Source organism: Astatotilapia calliptera, chromosome 3 (genome assembly GCF_964374335.1).
Source record: "Astatotilapia calliptera chromosome 3, fAstCal68.1, whole genome shotgun sequence".
Classification (NCBI taxonomy): Eukaryota; Metazoa; Chordata; class Actinopteri; order Cichliformes; family Cichlidae; genus Astatotilapia; species Astatotilapia calliptera.
In genome coordinates this window covers 22220650-22239474 of record NC_137424.1, presented here as the reverse complement: position 1 = coordinate 22239474, position 18825 = coordinate 22220650, and the positions used below count along the sequence as shown (strand labels likewise).

General features: G+C 58.7%; 6 non-coding genes and 1 pseudogene across 6 annotated transcripts; all 7 read left to right on the top strand.

Annotated features, from left to right (window-relative positions):
- Window positions 1-1373: 1373 nt before the first annotated feature.
- LOC145426352 (5S ribosomal RNA) lies at window positions 1374-1492 on the top strand. Its single transcript, XR_013907062.1, has one exon. It is a non-coding gene; the product is annotated as a 5S ribosomal RNA (ribosomal RNA).
- A 1644-nt stretch (window positions 1493-3136) lies between these two features.
- On the top strand, window positions 3137-3255 carry LOC145426351 (5S ribosomal RNA). Its single transcript, XR_013907061.1, has one exon. It is a non-coding gene; the product is annotated as a 5S ribosomal RNA (ribosomal RNA).
- A 1056-nt stretch (window positions 3256-4311) lies between these two features.
- Window positions 4312-4430, top strand: LOC145427139 (5S ribosomal RNA). Its single transcript, XR_013907863.1, has one exon. It is a non-coding gene; the product is annotated as a 5S ribosomal RNA (ribosomal RNA).
- Window positions 4431-7062: 2632 nt separating this feature from the next.
- On the top strand, window positions 7063-7181 carry LOC145427150 (5S ribosomal RNA). The gene has a single exon (XR_013907874.1). It is a non-coding gene; the product is annotated as a 5S ribosomal RNA (ribosomal RNA).
- A 1929-nt stretch (window positions 7182-9110) lies between these two features.
- Window positions 9111-9229, top strand: LOC145427346 (5S ribosomal RNA; annotated as a pseudogene).
- Window positions 9230-16139: 6910 nt separating this feature from the next.
- Window positions 16140-16258, top strand: LOC145427256 (5S ribosomal RNA). The gene has a single exon (XR_013907988.1). It is a non-coding gene; the product is annotated as a 5S ribosomal RNA (ribosomal RNA).
- Window positions 16259-18302: 2044 nt separating this feature from the next.
- On the top strand, window positions 18303-18421 carry LOC145426349 (5S ribosomal RNA). Its single transcript, XR_013907059.1, has one exon. It is a non-coding gene; the product is annotated as a 5S ribosomal RNA (ribosomal RNA).
- The last annotated feature ends 404 nt before the right edge of the window (window positions 18422-18825 follow it).

The window sequence follows — 18825 nt, the reverse complement described above, 5'->3', positions numbered from 1 at the left end:
AGAAGGGGTGTATTAAAAGACCAAAAGCAGCTGCCCATTAATGAGGGCACATTAACGACATTGCTTTTGGCTGTTTTCCAATGTCTTGTGCTGCTAGCTGATGCCACCTACACCACACCAGGGCCTGAGTGACCGGCTGGGGCCACTTACACCACATCAGGGCCTGTGGCTGCTGGCTGAGGCCACTTACACCACACCAGGGCCTGTGGCTGCTGGCTGAGGCCACTTACACCACACCAGGGCCTGTGGCTGCTGGCTGAGGCCACCTACACCACACCAGGGCCTTAGTTGCTATTGAGGCCAATTACACCACACCAGGGCCTGTGGCTGCTGGCTGAGGCCACTTACACCACACCAGGGCATTAGTTGCTATTGAGGCCACTTACACCACACCAGGGCCTGTGGCTGCTGGCTGAGGCCACCTACACCACACCAGGGCATTAGTTGCTATTGAGGCCAATTACACCACACCAGGGTCTGTGGCTCTTGCTCAGGCCACTTACACCACACCAGGGCCTGTGGCACTGGCTGAGGCCACTTACACCACACCAGGGCCTGTGGCTCTGGCTGAGGCCACTTACACCACACCAGGGCCTGTGGCTGCTGGCTGAGGCCACTTACACCACACCAGTGCCTGTGGCTGCTGGCTGAGGCCACTTACACCACACCAGGGCATTAGTTCCTATTGAGGCCCCTTACACCACACCAGGGCCTGTGGCACTGGCTGAGGCCACTTACACCACACCAGGGCCTGTGGCTGCTGGCTGAGGCCACTTACACCACACCAGGGCATTAGTTGCTATTGAGGCCAATTACACCACACCAGGGTCTGTGGCTCTTGCTCAGGCCACTTACACCACACCAGGGCCTGTGGCACTGGCTGAGGCCACTTACACCACACCAGGGCCTGTGGCTGCTGGCTGAGGCCACTTACACCACACCAGGGCCTGTGGCTGCTGGCTGAGGCCACTTACACCACACCAGGGCCTGTGGCTGCTGGCTGAGGCCACTTACACCACACCAGTGCCTGTGGCTTCTGGCTGAGGCCACTTACACCACACCAGGGCCTGTGGCTCTTGCTCAGGCCACTCACATCACACCAGGCCCTGCGCTTCTGGCCGAGGCCATCTTCACCAAACCAGGCCCTGTGCTGCTAGCTGTGGCCATGTACAACACACCAGGCCCTGTGCTGGTTCCTGAGGCCATCTTCAACAATCCAGGGCCTGTGCTGTTAGATAAATGCTAAACTGAGCCTTTGGGTTAGGGTATTATGCAAACATGCAGGTATGGTTAAAGGATTGTCTTCGTAACTTCAGGTACTTGCCACCTAATCAGTTGAATCCATAAATTGAGACATTGTGCTGGGGCCAGCAGCTTACGGCCATACCACCCTGAGCACGCCCGACCTCGTCTGATCTCGGAAGCTAAGCAGGGCTGGGCTTGGTTAGTACTTGGATGGGAGACTGCCTGGGAATACCTGGTGCTGTAAGCCTTTCATTTTCATGTCATTGAACCGCTTTTGATCCAGAGAAGGGGTGTATTAAAAGACCAAAAGCAGCTGCCCATTAATGAGGGCACATTAACGACATTGCTGTTGGCTGTTTTCCAATGTCTTGTGCTGCTAGCTGATGCCACCTACACCACACCAGGGCCTGAGTGACCGGCTGGGGCCACTTACACCACATCAGGGCCTGTGGCTGCTGGCTGAGGCCACTTACACCACACCAGGGCCTGTGGCTGCTGGCTGAGGCCACTTACACCACACCAGGGCATTAGTTGCTATTGAGGCCAATTACACCACACCAGGGTCTGTGGCTCTTGCTCAGGCCACTTACACCACACCAGGGCCTGTGGCACTGGCTGAGGCCACTTACACCACACCAGGGCCTGTGGCTGCTGGCTGAGGCCACCTACACCACACCAGCGCCTGTGGCACTGGCTGAGGCCACTTACACCACACCAAGGCCTGTGGCTAATGGCTGAGGCCACTTACACCACACCAAGGCCTGTGGCTGCTGGCTGAGGCCACTTACACCACACCAGGGCATTAGTTGCTATTGAGGCCACTTACACCACACCAGGGCCTGTGGCTGCTGGCTGAGGCCACCTACACCACACCAGGGCATTAGTTGCTATTGAGGCCACTTACACCACACCAGGGCCTGTGGCACTGGCTGAGGCCACTTACACCACACCAAGGCCTGTGGCTGCTGGCTGAGGCCACTTACACCACACCAGGGCATTAGTTGCTATTGAGGCCACTTACACCACACCAGGGCCTGTGGCTGCTGGCTGAGGCCACCTACACCACACCAGGGCATTAGTTGCTATTGAGGCCAATTACACCACACCAGGGTCTGTGGCTCTTGCTCAGGCCACTTACACCACACCAGGGCCTGTGGCACTGGCTGAGGCCACTTACACCACACCAGGGCCTGTGGCTCTGGCTGAGGCCACTTACACCACACCAGGGCCTGTGGCTGCTGGCTGAGGCCACTTACACCACACCAGGGCCTGTGGCTGCTGGCTGAGGCCACTTACACCACACCAGGGCCTGTGGCTGCTGGCTGAGGCCACTTACACCACACCAGTGCCTGTGGCTTCTGGCTGAGGCCACTTACACCACACCAGGGCCTTAGTTGCTATTGAGGCCAATTACACCACACCAGGGTCTGTGACTCTTGCTCAGGCCACTTACACCACACCAGGGCCTGTGGCACTGGCTGAGGCCACTTACACCACACCAGGGCCTGTGGCTGCTGGCTGAGGCCACTTACACCACACCAGGGCCTGTGGCTGCTGGCTGAGGCCAATTACACCACACCAGGGCCTGTGGCTCTTGCTCAGGCCACTCACATCACACCAGGCCCTGCGCTTCTGGCCGAGGCCATCTTCACCAAACCAGGCCCTGTGCTGCTTGCTGTGGCCATGTACAACACACCAGGCCCTGTGCTGGTTCCTGAGGCCATCTTCAACAATCCAGGGCCTGTGCTGTTAGATAAATGCTAAACTGAGCCTTTGGGTTAGGGTATTATGCAAACATGCAGGTATGGTTAAAGGATTGTCTTCGTAACTTCAGGTACTTGCCACCTAATCAGTTGAATCCATAAATTGAGACATTGTGCTGGGGCCAGCAGCTTACGGCCATACCACCCTGAGCACGCCCGACCTCGTCTGATCTCGGAAGCTAAGCAGGGCTGGGCTTGGTTAGTACTTGGATGGGAGACTGCCTGGGAATACCTGGTGCTGTAAGCCTTTCATTTTCATGTCATTGAACCGCTTTTGATCCAGAGAAGGGGTGTATTAAAAGACCAAAAGCAGCTGCCCATTAATGAGGGCACATTAACGACATTGCTTTTGGCTGTTTTCCAATGTCTTGTGCTGCTAGCTGATGCCACCTACACCACACCAGGGCCTGAGTGACCGGCTGGGGCCACTTACACCACATCAGGGCCTGTGGCTGCTGGCTGAGGCCACTTACACCACACCAGGGCCTGTGGCTGCTGGCTGAGGCCACTTACACCACACCAGGGCCTGTGGCTGCTGGCTGAGGCCACCTACACCACACCAGGGCCTTAGTTGCTATTGAGGCCAATTACACCACACCAGGGCCTGTGGCTGCTGGCTGAGGCCACTTACACCACACCAGGGCATTAGTTGCTATTGAGGCCACTTACACCACACCAGGGCCTGTGGCTGCTGGCTGAGGCCACCTACACCACACCAGGGCATTAGTTGCTATTGAGGCCAATTACACCACACCAGGGTCTGTGGCTCTTGCTCAGGCCACTTACACCACACCAGGGCCTGTGGCACTGGCTGAGGCCACTTACACCACACCAGGGCCTGTGGCTCTGGCTGAGGCCACTTACACCACACCAGGGCCTGTGGCTGCTGGCTGAGGCCACTTACACCACACCAGGGCCTGTGGCTGCTGGCTGAGGCCACTTACACCACACCAGTGCCTGTGGCTTCTGGCTGAGGCCACTTACACCACACCAGGGCCTGTGGCTCTTGCTCAGGCCACTCACATCACACCAGGCCCTGCGCTTCTGGCCGAGGCCATCTTCACCAAACCAGGCCCTGTGCTGCTAGCTGTGGCCATGTACAACACACCAGGCCCTGTGCTGGTTCCTGAGGCCATCTTCAACAATCCAGGGCCTGTGCTGTTAGATAAATGCTAAACTGAGCCTTTGGGTTAGGGTATTATGCAAACATGCAGGTATGGTTAAAGGATTGTCTTCGTAACTTCAGGTACTTGCCACCTAATCAGTTGAATCCATAAATTGAGACATTGTGCTGGGGCCAGCAGCTTACGGCCATACCACCCTGAGCACGCCTGACCTCGTCTGATCTCTGAAGCTAAGCAGGGCTGGGCTTGGTTAGTACTTGGATGGGAGACTACCTGGGAATACCTTGTGCTGTAAGCCTTTCATTTTCATGTCATTGAACCGCTTTTGATCCAGAGAAGGGGTGTATTAAAAGACCAAAACCAGCTGCCCATTAATGAGGGCACATTAACGACATTGCTTTTGGCTGTTTTCCAATGTCTTGTGCTGCTAGCTGATGCCACCTACACCACACCAGGGCCTGAGTGACCGGCTGGGGCCACTTACACCACATCAGGGCCTGTGGCTGCTGGCTGAGGCCACTTACACCACACCAGGGCCTGTGGCTGCTGGCTGAGGCCACTTACACCACACCAGGGCATTAGTTGCTATTGAGGCCAATTACACCACACCAGGGTCTGTGGCTCTTGCTCAGGCCACTTACACCACACCAGGGCCTGTGGCACTGGCTGAGGCCACTTACACCACACCAGGGCCTGTGGCTGCTGGCTGAGGCCACCTACACCACACCAGGGCATTAGTTGCTATTGAGGCCAATTACACCACACCAGGGTCTGTGACTCTTGCTCAGGCCACTTACACCACACCAGGGCCTGTGGCACTGGCTGAGGCCACTTACACCACACCAGGGCCTGTGGCTGCTGGCTGAGGCCACTTACACCACACCAGGGCCTGTGGCTGCTGGCTGAGGTCACTTACACCACACCAGGGCCTGTGGCTGCTGGCTGAGGCCACTTACACCACACCAGGGCCTGTGGCTGTTGGCTGAGGTCACTTACACCACACCAGGGCCTGTGGCTTCTGGCTGAGGCCACTTACACCACACCAGGGCCTGTGGCTCTTGCTCAGGCCACTTACACCACACCAGGGCCTGTGGCTGCTGGCTCAGGCCACTTACACCACACCAGGGCCTGTGGCTGCTGGCTGAGGCCACTTACACCACACCAGGGCCTGTGGCTGCTGGCTGAGGGCACTTACACCACACCAGGGCCTGTGGCTGCTGGCTGAGGCCACTTACACCACACCAGGGCCTGTGGCTGCTGGCTGAGGCCACTTACACCACACCAGGGCATTAGTTGCTATTGAGGCCCCTTACACCACACCAGGGCCTGTGGCACTGGCTGAGGCCACTTACACCACACCAGGGCCTGTGGCTGCTGGCTGAGGCCACCTACACCACACCAGGGCATTAGTTGCTATTGAGGCCAATTACACCACACCAGGGCCTGTGGCACTGGCTGAGGCCACTTACACCACACCAAGGCCTGTGGCTGCTGGCTGAGGCCACTTACACCACGCCAGGGCCTGTGGCTGCTGGCTGAGGTCACTTACACCACACCAGGGCCTGTGGCTGCTGGCTGAGGGCACTTACACCACACCAGTGCCTGTGGCTTCTGACTGAGGCCACTTACACCACACCAGGGCCTGTGGCTGCTGGCTCAGGCCACTTACACCACACCAGTGCCTGTGGCTGCTGGCTGAGGCCACTTACACCACACCAGGGCCTGTGGCTGCTGGCTGAGGCCACTTACACCACATCAGTGCCTGTGGCTGCTGGCTGAGGCCACTTACACCACACCAGGGCATTAGTTGCTATTGAGGCCCCTTACACCACACCAGGGCCTGTGGCACTGGCTGAGGCCACTTACACCACACCAGGGCCTGTGGCTGCTGGCTGAGGCCACCTACACCACACCAGGGCATTAGTTGCTATTGAGGCCAATTACACCACACCAGGGTCTGTGGCTCTTGCTCAGGCCACTTACACCACACCAGGGCCTGTGGCACTGGCTGAGGCCACTTACACCACACCAGGGCCTGTGGCTGCTGGCTGAGGCCACTTACACCACACCAGGGCATTAGTTGCTATTGAGGCCACTTACACCACACCAGGGCCTGTGGCTGCTGGCTGAGGCCACCTACACCACACCAGGGCATTAGTTGCTATTGAGGCCAATTACACCACACCAGGGTCTGTGGCTCTTGCTCAGGCCACTTACACCACACCAGGGCCTGTGGCACTGGCTGAGGCCACTTACACCACACCAGGGCCTGTGGCTCTGGCTGAGGCCACTTACACCACACCAGGGCCTGTGGCTGCTGGCTGAGGCCACTTACACCACACCAGGGCCTGTGGCTGCTGGCTGAGGCCACTTACACCACACCAGGGCCTGTGGCTGCTGGCTGAGGCCACTTACACCACACCAGTGCCTGTGGCTTCTGGCTGAGGCCACTTACACCACACCAGGGCCTTAGTTGCTATTGAGGCCAATTACACCACACCAGGGTCTGTGACTCTTGCTCAGGCCACTTACACCACACCAGGGCCTGTGGCACTGGCTGAGGCCACTTACACCACACCAGGGCCTGTGGCTGCTGGCTGAGGCCAATTACACCACACCAGGGCCTGTGGCTCTTGCTCAGGCCACTCACATCACACCAGGCCCTGCGCTTCTGGCCGAGGCCATCTTCACCAAACCAGGCCCTGTGCTGCTAGCTGTGGCCATGTACAACACACCAGGCCCTGTGCTGGTTCCTGAGGCCATCTTCAACAATCCAGGGCCTGTGCTGTTAGATAAATGCTAAACTGAGCCTTTGGGTTAGGGTATTATGCAAACATGCAGGTATGGTTAAAGGATTGTCTTCGTAACTTCAGGTACTTGCCACCTAATCAGTTGAATCCATAAATTGAGACATTGTGCTGGGGCCAGCAGCTTACGGCCATACCACCCTGAGCACGCCCGACCTCGTCTGATCTCGGAAGCTAAGCAGGGCTGTGCTTGGTTAGTACTTGGATGGGAGACTACCTGGGAATACCTGGTGCTGTAAGCCTTTCTTTTTCATGTCATTGAACCGCTTTTGATCCAGAGAAGGGGTGTATTAAAAGACCAAAAGCAGCTGCCCATTAATGAGGGCACATTAACGACATTGATTTTGGCTGTTTTCCAATGTCTTGTGCTGCTAGCTGATGCCACCTACACCACACCAGGGCCTGTGGCTGCTGGCTGAGGCCACTTACACCACACCAGGGCATTAGTTGCTATTGAGGCCAATTACACCACACCAGGGTCTGTGGCTCTTGCTCAGGCCACTTACACCACACCAGGGCCTGTGGCACTGGCTGAGGCCACTTACACCACACCAGGGCCTGTGGCTGCTGGCTGAGGCCACTTACACCACACCAGGGCATTAGTTGCTACTACCTGGGAATACCTGGTGCTGTAAGCCTTTCATTTTCATGTCATTGAACCGCTTTTGATCCAGAGAAGGGGTGTATTAAAAGACCAAAAGCAGCTGCCCATTAATGAGGGCACATTAACGACATTGCTTTTGGCTGTTTTCCAATGTCTTGTGCTGCTAGCTGATGCCACCTACACCACACCAGGGCCTGAGTGACCGGCTGGGGCCACTTACACCACATCAGGGCCTGTGGCTGCTGGCTGAGGCCACTTACACCACACCAGGGCCTGTGGCTGCTGGCTGAGGCCACTTACACCACACCAGGGCATTAGTTGCTATTGAGGCCAATTACACCACACCAGGGTCTGTGGCTCTTGCTCAGGCCACTTACACCACATCAGGGCCTGTGGCACTGGCTGAGGCCACTTACACCACACCAGGGCATTAGTTGCTATTGAGGCCAATTACACCACACCAGGGTCTGTGACTCTTGCTCAGGCCACTTACACCACACCAGGGCCTGTGGCACTGGCTGAGGCCACTTACACCACACCAGGGCCTGTGGCTGCTGGCTGAGGCCACTTACACCACACCAGGGCCTGTGGCTGCTGGCTGAGGTCACTTACACCACACCAGTGCCTGTGGCTGCTGGCTGAGGGCACTTACACCACACCAGTGCCTGTGGCTTCTGGCTGAGGCCACTTACACCACACCAGGGCCTGTGGCTGCTGGCTGAGGCCACTTACACCACACCAGGGCCTGTGGCTGCTGGCTGAGGTCACTTACACCACACCAGTGCCTGTGGCTGCTGGCTGAGGGCACTTACACCACACCAGTGCCTGTGGCTTCTGGCTGAGGCCACTTACACCACACCAGGGCCTGTGGCTCTTGCTCAGGCCACTTACACCACACCAGGGCCTGTGGCTGCTGGCTGAGGGCACTTACACCACACCAGTGCCTGTGGCTGCTGGCTGAGGCCACTTACACCACACCAGGGCATTAGTTGCTATTGAGGCCCCTTACACCACACCAGGGCCTGTGGCACTGGCTGAGGCCACTTACACCACACCAGGGCCTGTGGCTGCTGGCTGAGGCCACTTACACCACACCAGGGCCTGTGGCTGCTGGCTGAGGCCACTTACACCACACCAGGGCCTGTGGCTGCTGGCTGAGGCCACTTACACCACACCAGGGACTGTGGCTGCTGGCTGAGGCCACTTACACCACACCAGTGCCTGTGGCTTCTGGCTGAGGCCACTTACACCACACCAGGGCCTGTGGCTCTTGCTCAGGCCACTCACATCACACCAGGCCCTGCGCTTCTGGCCGAGGCCATCTTCACCAAACCAGGCCCTGTGCTGCTAGCTGTGGCCATGTACAACACACCAGGCCCTGTGCTGGTTCCTGAGGCCATCTTCAACAATCCAGGGCCTGTGCTGTTAGATAAATGCTAAACTGAGCCTTTGGGTTAGGGTATTATGCAAACATGCAGGTATGGTTAAAGGATTGTCTTCGTAACTTCAGGTACTTGCCACCTAATCAGTTGAATCCATAAATTGAGACATTGTGCTGGGGCCAGCAGCTTACGGCCATACAACCCTGAGCATGCCCGACCTCGTCTGATCTCGGAAGCTAAGCAGGGCTGGGCTTGTTTAGTACTTGGATGGGAGACTGCCTGGGAATACCTGGTGCTGTAAGCCTTTCTTTTTCATGTCATTGAACCGCTTTTGATCCAGAGAAGGGGTGTATTAAAAGACCAAAAGCAGCTGCCCATTAATGAGGGCACATTAACGACATTGCTTTTGGCTGTTTTCCAATGTCTTGTGCTGCTAGCTGATGCCACCTACACCACACCAGGGCCTGAGTGACCGGCTGGGGCCACTTACACCACATCAGGGCCTGTGGCTGCTGGCTGAGGCCACTTACACCACACCAGGGCCTGTGGCTGCTGGCTGAGGCCACTTACACCACATCAGGGCATTAGTTGCTATTGAGGCCAATTACACCACACCAGGGTCTGTGGCTCTTGCTCAGGCCACTTACACCACATCAGGGCCTGTGGCACTGGCTGAGGCCACTTACACCACACCAGGGCCTGTGGCTGCTGGCTGAGGCCACCTACACCACACCAGGGCATTAGTTGCTATTGAGGCCAATTACACCACACCAGGGTCTGTGACTCTTGCTCAGGCCACTTACACCACACTAGGGCCTGTGGCACTGGCTGAGGCCACTTACACCACACCAGGGCCTGTGGCTGCTGGCTGAGGCCACTTACACCACACCAGGGCCTGTGGCTGCTGGCTGAGGTCACTTACACCACACCAGTGCCTGTGGCTGCTGGCTGAGGGCACTTACACCACACCAGTGCCTGTGGCTTCTGGCTGAGGCCACTTACACCACACCAGGGCCTGTGGCTGCTGGCTGAGGCCACTTACACCACACCAGGGCCTGTGGCTGCTGGCTGAGGTCACTTACACCACACCAGTGCCTGTGGCTGCTGGCTGAGGGCACTTACACCACACCAGTGCCTGTGGCTTCTGGCTGAGGCCACTTACACCACACCAGGGCCTGTGGCTGCTGGCTGAGGCCACTTACACCACACCAGGGCCTGTGGCTGCTGGCTGAGGGCACTTACACCACACCAGTGCCTGTGGCTGCTGGCTGAGGCCACTTACACCACACCAGGGCATTAGTTGCTATTGAGGCCCCTTACACCACACCAGGGTCTGTGACTCTTGCTCAGGCCACTTACACCACACTAGGGCCTGTGGCACTGGCTGAGGCCACTTACACCACACCAGGGCCTGTGGCTGCTGGCTGAGGCCACCTACACCACACCAGGGCATTAGTTGCTATTGAGGCCAATTACACCACACCAGGGTCTGTGACTCTTGCTCAGGCCACTTACACCACACCAGGGCCTTTGGCACTGGCTGAGGCCACTTACACCACACCAGGGCCTTTGGCACTGGCTGAGGCCACTTACACCACACCAGGGCCTGTGGCTGCTGGCTGAGGCCACTTACACCACACCAGGGCCTGTGGCTGCTGGCTGAGGTCACTTACACCACACCAGGGCCTGTGGCTGCTGGCTGAGGGCACTTACACCACACCAGTGCCTGTGGCTTCTGGCTGAGGCCACTTACACCACACCAGGGCCTGTGGCACTGGCTGAGGCCACTTACACCACACCAGGGCCTGTGGCTGCTGGCTGAGGCCACCTACACCACACCAGGGCATTAGTTGCTATTGAGGCCAATTACACCACACCAGGGTCTGTGACTCTTGCTCAGGCCACTTACACCACACCAGGGCCTGTGGCACTGGCTGAGGCCACTTACACCACACCAGGGCCTGTGGCTGCTGGCTGAGGCCACTTACACCACACCAGGGCCTTTGGCTGCTGGCTGAGGTCACTTACACCACACCAGGGCGTGTGGCTGCTGGCTGAGGGCACTTACACCACACCAGTGCCTGTGGCTTCTGGCTGAGGCCACTTACACCACACTAGGGCCTGTGGCAGCTGGCTCAGGCCACTTACACCACACCAGGGCCTGTGGCTGCTGGCTGAGGCCACTTACACCACACCAGGGCCTGTGGCTGCTGGCTGAGGCCACTTACACCACACCAGTGCCTGTGGCTGCTGGCTGAGGCCACTTACACCACACCAGGGCATTAGTTGCTATTGAGGCCCCTTACACCACACCAGGGCCTGTGGCTGCTGGCTGAGGCCACCTACACCACACCAGGGCATTAGTTGCTATTGAGGCCAATTACACCACACCAGGGTCTGTGGCTCTTGCTCAGGCCACTTACACCACACCAGGGCCTGTGGCACTGGCTGAGGCCACTTACACCACACCATGGCCTGTGGCTCTGGCTGAGGCCACTTACACCACACCAGGGCCTGTGGCTGCTGGCTGAGGCCATTTACACCACACCAGGGCCTGTGGCTGCTGGCTGAGGCCACTTACACCACACCAGGGACTGTGGCTGCTGGCTGAGGCCACTTACACCACACCAGTGCCTGTGGCTTCTGGCTGAGGCCACTTACACCACACCAGGGCCTGTGGCTCTTGCTCAGGCCACTTACACCACACCAGGGCCTGTGGCTGCTGGCTGAGGCCACTTACACCACACCAGGGCATTAGTTGCTATTGAGGCCAATTACACCACACCAGGGTCTGTGACTCTTGCTCAGGCCACTTACACCACACCAGGGCCTGTGGCACTGGCTGAGGCCACTTACACCACACCAGGGCCTGTGGCTGCTGGCTGAGGCCACTTACACCACACCAGGGCCTGTGGCTGCTGGCTGAGGTCACTTACACCACACCAGTGCCTGTGGCTGCTGGCTGAGGGCACTTACACCACACCAGTGCCTGTGGCTTTTGGCTGAGGCCACTTACACCACACCAGGGCCTGTGGCTGCTGGCTGAGGTCACTTACACCACACCAGTGCCTGTGGCTTCTGGCTGAGGCCACTTACACCACACCAGGGCCTGTGGCTCTTGCTCAGGCCACTTACACCACACCAGGGCCTGTGGCTGCTGGCTGAGGCCACTTACACCACACCAGGGCCTGTGGCTGCTGGCTGAGGGCACTTACACCACACCAGTGCCTGTGGCTGCTGGCTGAGGCCACTTACACCACACCAGGGCATTAGTTGCTATTGAGGCCCCTTACACCACACCAGGGCCTGTGGCACTGGCTGAGGCCACTTACACCACACCAGGGCCTGTGGCTGCTGGCTGAGGCCACCTACACCACACCAGGGCATTAGTTGCTATTGAGGCCAATTACACCACACCAGGGTCTGTGACTCTTGCTCAGGCCACTTACACCACACCAGGGCCTGTGGCACTGGCTGAGGCCACTTACACCACACCAGGGCCTGTGGCTGCTGGCTGAGGCCACTTACACCACACCAGGGCCTGTGGCTGCTGGCTGAGGTCACTTACACCACACCAGGGCCTGTGGCTGCTGGCTGAGGGCACTTACACCACACCAGTGCCTGTGGCTTCTGGCTGAGGCCACTTACACCACACCAGGGCCTGTGGCAGCTGGCTCAGGCCACTTACACCACACCAGGGCCTGTGGCTGCTGGCTGAGGCCACTTACACCACACCAGGGCCTGTGGCTGCTGGCTGAGGTCACTTACACCACACCAGGGCCTGTGGCTGCTGGCTGAGGCCACTTACACCACACCAGGGCCTGTGGCTGCTGGCTGAGGTCACTTACACCACACCAGTGCCTGTGGCTGCTGGCTGAGGGCACTTACACCACACCAGTGCCTGTGGCTTCTGGCTGAGGCCACTTACACCACACCAGGGCCTGTGGCTGCTGGCTGAGGCCACTTACACCACACCAGGGCCTGTGGCTGCTGGCTGAGGTCACTTACACCACACCAGTGCCTGTGGCTGCTGGCTGAGGGCACTTACACCACACCAGTGCCTGTGGCTTCTGGCTGAGGCCACTTACACCACACCAGGGCCTGTGGCTGCTGGCTGAGGCCACTTACACCACACCAGGGCCTGTGGCTGCTGGCTGAGGGCACTTACACCACACCAGTGCCTGTGGCTGCTGGCTGAGGCCACTTACACCACACCAGGGCATTAGTTGCTATTGAGGCCCCTTACACCACACCAGGGCCTGTGGCACTGGCTGAGGCCACTTACACCACACCAGGGCCTGTGGCTGCTGGCTGAGGCCACCTACACCACACCAGGGCATTAGTTGCTATTGAGGCCAATTACACCACACCAGGGTCTGTGACTCTTGCTCAGGCCACTTACACCACACCAGGGCCTTTGGCACTGGCTGAGGCCACTTACACCACACCAGGGCCTTTGGCACTGGCTGAGGCCACTTACACCACACCAGGGCCTGTGGCTGCTGGCTGAGGCCACTTACACCACACCAGGGCCTGTGGCTGCTGGCTGAGGTCACTTACACCACACCAGGGCCTGTGGCTGCTGGCTGAGGGCACTTACACCACACCAGTGCCTGTGGCTTCTGGCTGAGGCCACTTACACCACACCAGGGCCTGTGGCACTGGCTGAGGCCACTTACACCACACCAGGGCCTGTGGCTGCTGGCTGAGGCCACCTACACCACACCAGGGCATTAGTTGCTATTGAGGCCAATTACACCACACCAGGGTCTGTGACTCTTGCTCAGGCCACTTACACCACACCAGGGCCTGTGGCACTGGCTGAGGCCACTTACACCACACCAGGGCCTGTGGCTGCTGGCTGAGGCCACTTACACCACACCAGGGCCTTTGGCTGCTGGCTGAGGTCACTTACACCACACCAGGGCGTGTGGCTGCTGGCTGAGGGCACTTACACCACACCAGTGCCTGTGGCTTCTGGCTGAGGCCACTTACACCACACTAGGGCCTGTGGCAGCTGGCTCAGGCCACTTACACCACACCAGGGCCTGTGGCTGCTGGCTGAGGCCACTTACACCACACCAGGGCCTGTGGCTGCTGGCTGAGGCCACTTACACCACACCAGTGCCTGTGGCTGCTGGCTGAGGCCACTTACACCACACCAGGGCATTAGTTGCTATTGAGGCCCCTTACACCACACCAGGGCCTGTGGCTGCTGGCTGAGGCCACCTACACCACACCAGGGCATTAGTTGCTATTGAGGCCAATTACACCACACCAGGGTCTGTGGCTCTTGCTCAGGCCACTTACACCACACCAGGGCCTGTGGCACTGGCTGAGGCCACTTACACCACACCATGGCCTGTGGCTCTGGCTGAGGCCACTTACACCACACCAGGGCCTGTGGCTGCTGGCTGAGGCCATTTACACCACACCAGGGCCTGTGGCTGCTGGCTGAGGCCACTTACACCACACCAGGGACTGTGGCTGCTGGCTGAGGCCACTTACACCACACCAGTGCCTGTGGCTTCTGGCTGAGGCCACTTACACCACACCAGGGCCTGTGGCTCTTGCTCAGGCCACTTACACCACACCAGGGCCTGTGGCTGCTGGCTGAGGCCACTTACACCACACCAGGGCATTAGTTGCTATTGAGGCCAATTACACCACACCAGGGTCTGTGACTCTTGCTCAGGCCACTTACACCACACCAGGGCCTGTGGCACTGGCTGAGGCCACTTACACCACACCAGGGCCTGTGGCTGCTGGCTGAGGCCACTTACACCACACCAGGGCCTGTGGCTGCTGGCTGAGGTCACTTACACCACACCAGTGCCTGTGGCTGCTGGCTGAGGGCACTTACACCACACCAGTGCCTGTGGCTTTTGGCTGAGGCCACTTACACCACACCAGGGCCTGTGGCTGCTGGCTGAGGTCACTTACACCACACCAGTGCCTGTGGCTTCTGGCTGAGGCCACTTACACCACACCAGGGCCTGTGGCTCTTGCTCAGGCCACTTACACCACACCAGGGCCTGTGGCTGCTGGCTGAGGCCACTTACACCACACCAGGGCCTGTGGCTGCTGGCTGAGGGCACTTACACCACACCAGTGCCTGTGGCTGCTGGCTGAGGCCACTTACACCACACCAGGGCATTAGTTGCTATTGAGGCCCCTTACACCACACCAGGGCCTGTGGCACTGGCTGAGGCCACTTACACCACACCAGGGCCTGTGGCTGCTGGCTGAGGCCACCTACACCACACCAGGGCATTAGTTGCTATTGAGGCCAATTACACCACACCAGGGTCTGTGACTCTTGCTCAGGCCACTTACACCACACCAGGGCCTGTGGCACTGGCTGAGGCCACTTACACCACACCAGGGCCTGTGGCTGCTGGCTGAGGCCACTTACACCACACCAGGGCCTGTGGCTGCTGGCTGAGGTCACTTACACCACACCAGGGCCTGTGGCTGCTGGCTGAGGGCACTTACACCACACCAGTGCCTGTGGCTTCTGGCTGAGGCCACTTACACCACACCAGGGCCTGTGGCAGCTGGCTCAGGCCACTTACACCACACCAGGGCCTGTGGCTGCTGGCTGAGGCCACTTACACCACACCAGGGCCTGTGGCTGCTGGCTGAGGTCACTTACACCACACCAGGGCCTGTGGCTGCTGGCTGAGGCCACTTACACCACACCAGGGACTGTGGCTGCTGGCTGAGGTCACTTACACCACACCAGGGCCTGTGGCTGCTGGCTGAGGCCACTTACACCACACCAGGGACTGTGGCTGCTGGCTGAGGCCACTTACACCACACCAGGGCCTGTGGCTGCTGGCTGAGGCCACTTACACCACACCAGGGACTGTGGCTTCTGGCTGAGGCCACTTACACCACACCAGGGCCTGTGGCTCTTGCTCAGGCCACTCACATCACACCAGGCCCTGCGCTTCTGGCCGAGGCCATCTTCACCAAACCAGGCCCTGTGCTGCTAGCTGTGGCCATGTACAACACACCAGGCCCTGTGCTGGTTCCTGAGGCCATCTTCAACAATCCAGGGCCTGTGCTGTTAGATAAATGCTAAACTGAGCCTTTGGGTTAGGGTATTATGCAAACATGCAGGTATGGTTAAAGGATTGTCTTCGTAACTTCAGGTACTTGCCACCTAATCAGTTGAATCCATAAATTGAGACATTGTGCTGGGGCCAGCAGATTACGGCCATACCACCCTGAGCATGCCCGACCTCGTCTGATCTCGGAAGCTAAGCAGGGCTGGGCTTGGTTAGTATTTGGATGGGAGACTACCTGGGAATACCTGGTGCTGTAAGCCTTTCATTTTCATGTCATTGAACCGCTTTTGATCCAGAGAAGGGGTGTATTAAAAGACCAAAAGCAGCTGCCCATTAATGAGGGCACATTAACGACATTGCTTTTGGCTGTTTTCCAATGTATTGTGCTGCTAGCTGATGCCACCTACACCACACCAGGGCCTGAGTGACCGGCTGGGGCCACTTACACCACATCAGGGCCTGTGGCTGCTGGCTGAGGCCACTTACACCACACCAGGGCCTGTGGCTGCTGGCTGAGGCCACTTACACCACACCAGGGCATTAGTTGCTATTGAGGCCAATTACACCACACCAGGGTCTGTGGCTCTTGCTCAGGCCACTTACACCACATCAGGGCCTGTGGCACTGGCTGAGGCCACTTACACCACACCAGGGCCTGTGGCTGCTGGCTGAGGCCACCTACACCACACCAGGGCATTAGTTGCTATTGAGGCCAATTACACCACACCAGGGTCTGTGACTCTTGCTCAGGCCACTTACACCACACCAGGGCCTGTGGCTGCTGGCTGAGGCCACTTACACCACACCAGGGCCTGTGGCTGCTGGCTGAGGCCACTTACACCACACCAGGGCCTGTGGCTGCTGGCTGAGGTCACTTACACCACACCAGTGCCTGTGGCTGCTGGCTGAGGGCACTTACACCACACCAGTGCATGTGGCTTCTGGCTGAGGCCACTTACACCACACCAGGGCCTGTGGCTGCTGGCTGAGGCCACTTACACCACACCAGGGCCTGTGGCTGCTGGCTGAGGGCACTTACACCACACCAGTGCCTGTGGCTTCTGGCTGAGGCCACTTACACCACACCAGGGCCTGTGGCTCTTGCTCAGGCCACTTACACCACACCAGGGCCTGTGGCTGCTGGCTGAGGCCACTTACACCACACCAGGGCCTGTGGCTGCTGGCTGAGGGCACTTACACCACACCAGTGCCTGTGGCTGCTGGCTGAGGCCACTTACACCACACCAGGGCATTAGTTGCTATTGAGGCCCCTTACACCACACCAGGGCCTGTGGCTGCTGGCTGAGGCCACCTACACCACACCAGGGCATTAGTTGCTATTGAGGCCAATTACACCACACCAGGGTCTGTGACTCTTGCTCAGGCCACTTACACCACACCAGGGCCTGTGGCACTGGCTGAGGCCACTTACACCACACCAGGGCCTGTGGCTGCTGGCTGAGGCCACTTACACCACACCAGGGCCTGTGGCTGCTGGCTGAGGTCACTTACACCACACCAGGGCCTGTGGCTGCTGGCTGAGGCCACTTACACCACACCAGGGCCTTAGTTGCTATTGAGGCCCCTTACACCACACCAGGGCCTGTGGCACTGGCTGAGGCCACTTACACCACACCAGGGCCTGTGGCTGCTGGCTGAGGCCACCTACACCACACCAGGGCATTAGTTGCTATTGAGGCCAATTACACCACACCAGGGTCTGTGGCTCTTGCTCAGGCCACTTACACCACACCAGGGCCTGTGGCACTGGCTGAGGCCACTTACACCACACCAGGGCCTGTGGCTGCTGGCTGAGGCCACTTACACCACACCAGGGCCTGTGGCTGCTGGCTGAGGCCACTTACACCACACCAGGGCCTGTGGCTGCTGGCTGAGGCCACTTACACCACACCAGGGACTGTGGCTGCTGGCTGAGGCCACTTACACCACACCAGTGCCTGTGGCTTCTGGCTGAGGCCACTTACACCACACCAGGGCCTGTGGCTCTTGCTCAGGCCACTCACATCACACCAGGCCCTGCGCTTCTGGCCGAGGCCATCTTCACCAAACCAGGCCCTGTGCTGCTAGCTGTGGCCATGTACAACACACCAGGCCCTGTGCTGGTTCCTGAGGCCATCTTCAACAATCCAGGGCCTGTGCTGTTAGATAAATGCTAAACTGAGCCTTTGGGTTAGGGTATTATGCAAACATGCAGGTATGGTTAAAGGATTGTCTTCGTAACTTCAGGTACTTGCCACCTAATCAGTTGAATCCATAAATTGAGACATTGTGCTGGGGCCAGCAGCTTACGGCCATACCACCCTGAGCACGCCCGACCTCGTCTGATCTCGGAAGCTAAGCAGGGCTGGGCTTGGTTAGTACTTGGATGGGAGACTGCCTGGGAATACCTGGTGCTGTAAGCCTTTCTTTTTCATGTCATTGAACCGCTTTTGATCCAGAGAAGGGGTGTATTAAAAGACCAAAAGCAGCTGCCCATTAATGAGGGCACATTAACGACATTGCTTTTGGCTGTTTTCCAATGTCTTGTGCTGCTAGCTGATGCCACCTACACCACACCAGGGCCTGAGTGACCGGCTGGGGCCACTTACACCACATCAGGGCCTGTGGCTGCTGGCTGAGGCCACTTACACCACACCAGGGCCTGTGGCTGCTGGCTGAGGCCACTTACACCACACCAGGGCATTAGTTGCTATTGAGGCCAATTACACCACACCAGGGTCTGTGGCTCTTGCTCAGGCCACTTACACCACATCAGGGCCTGTGGCACTGGCTGAGGCCACTTACACCACACCAGGGCCTGTGGCTG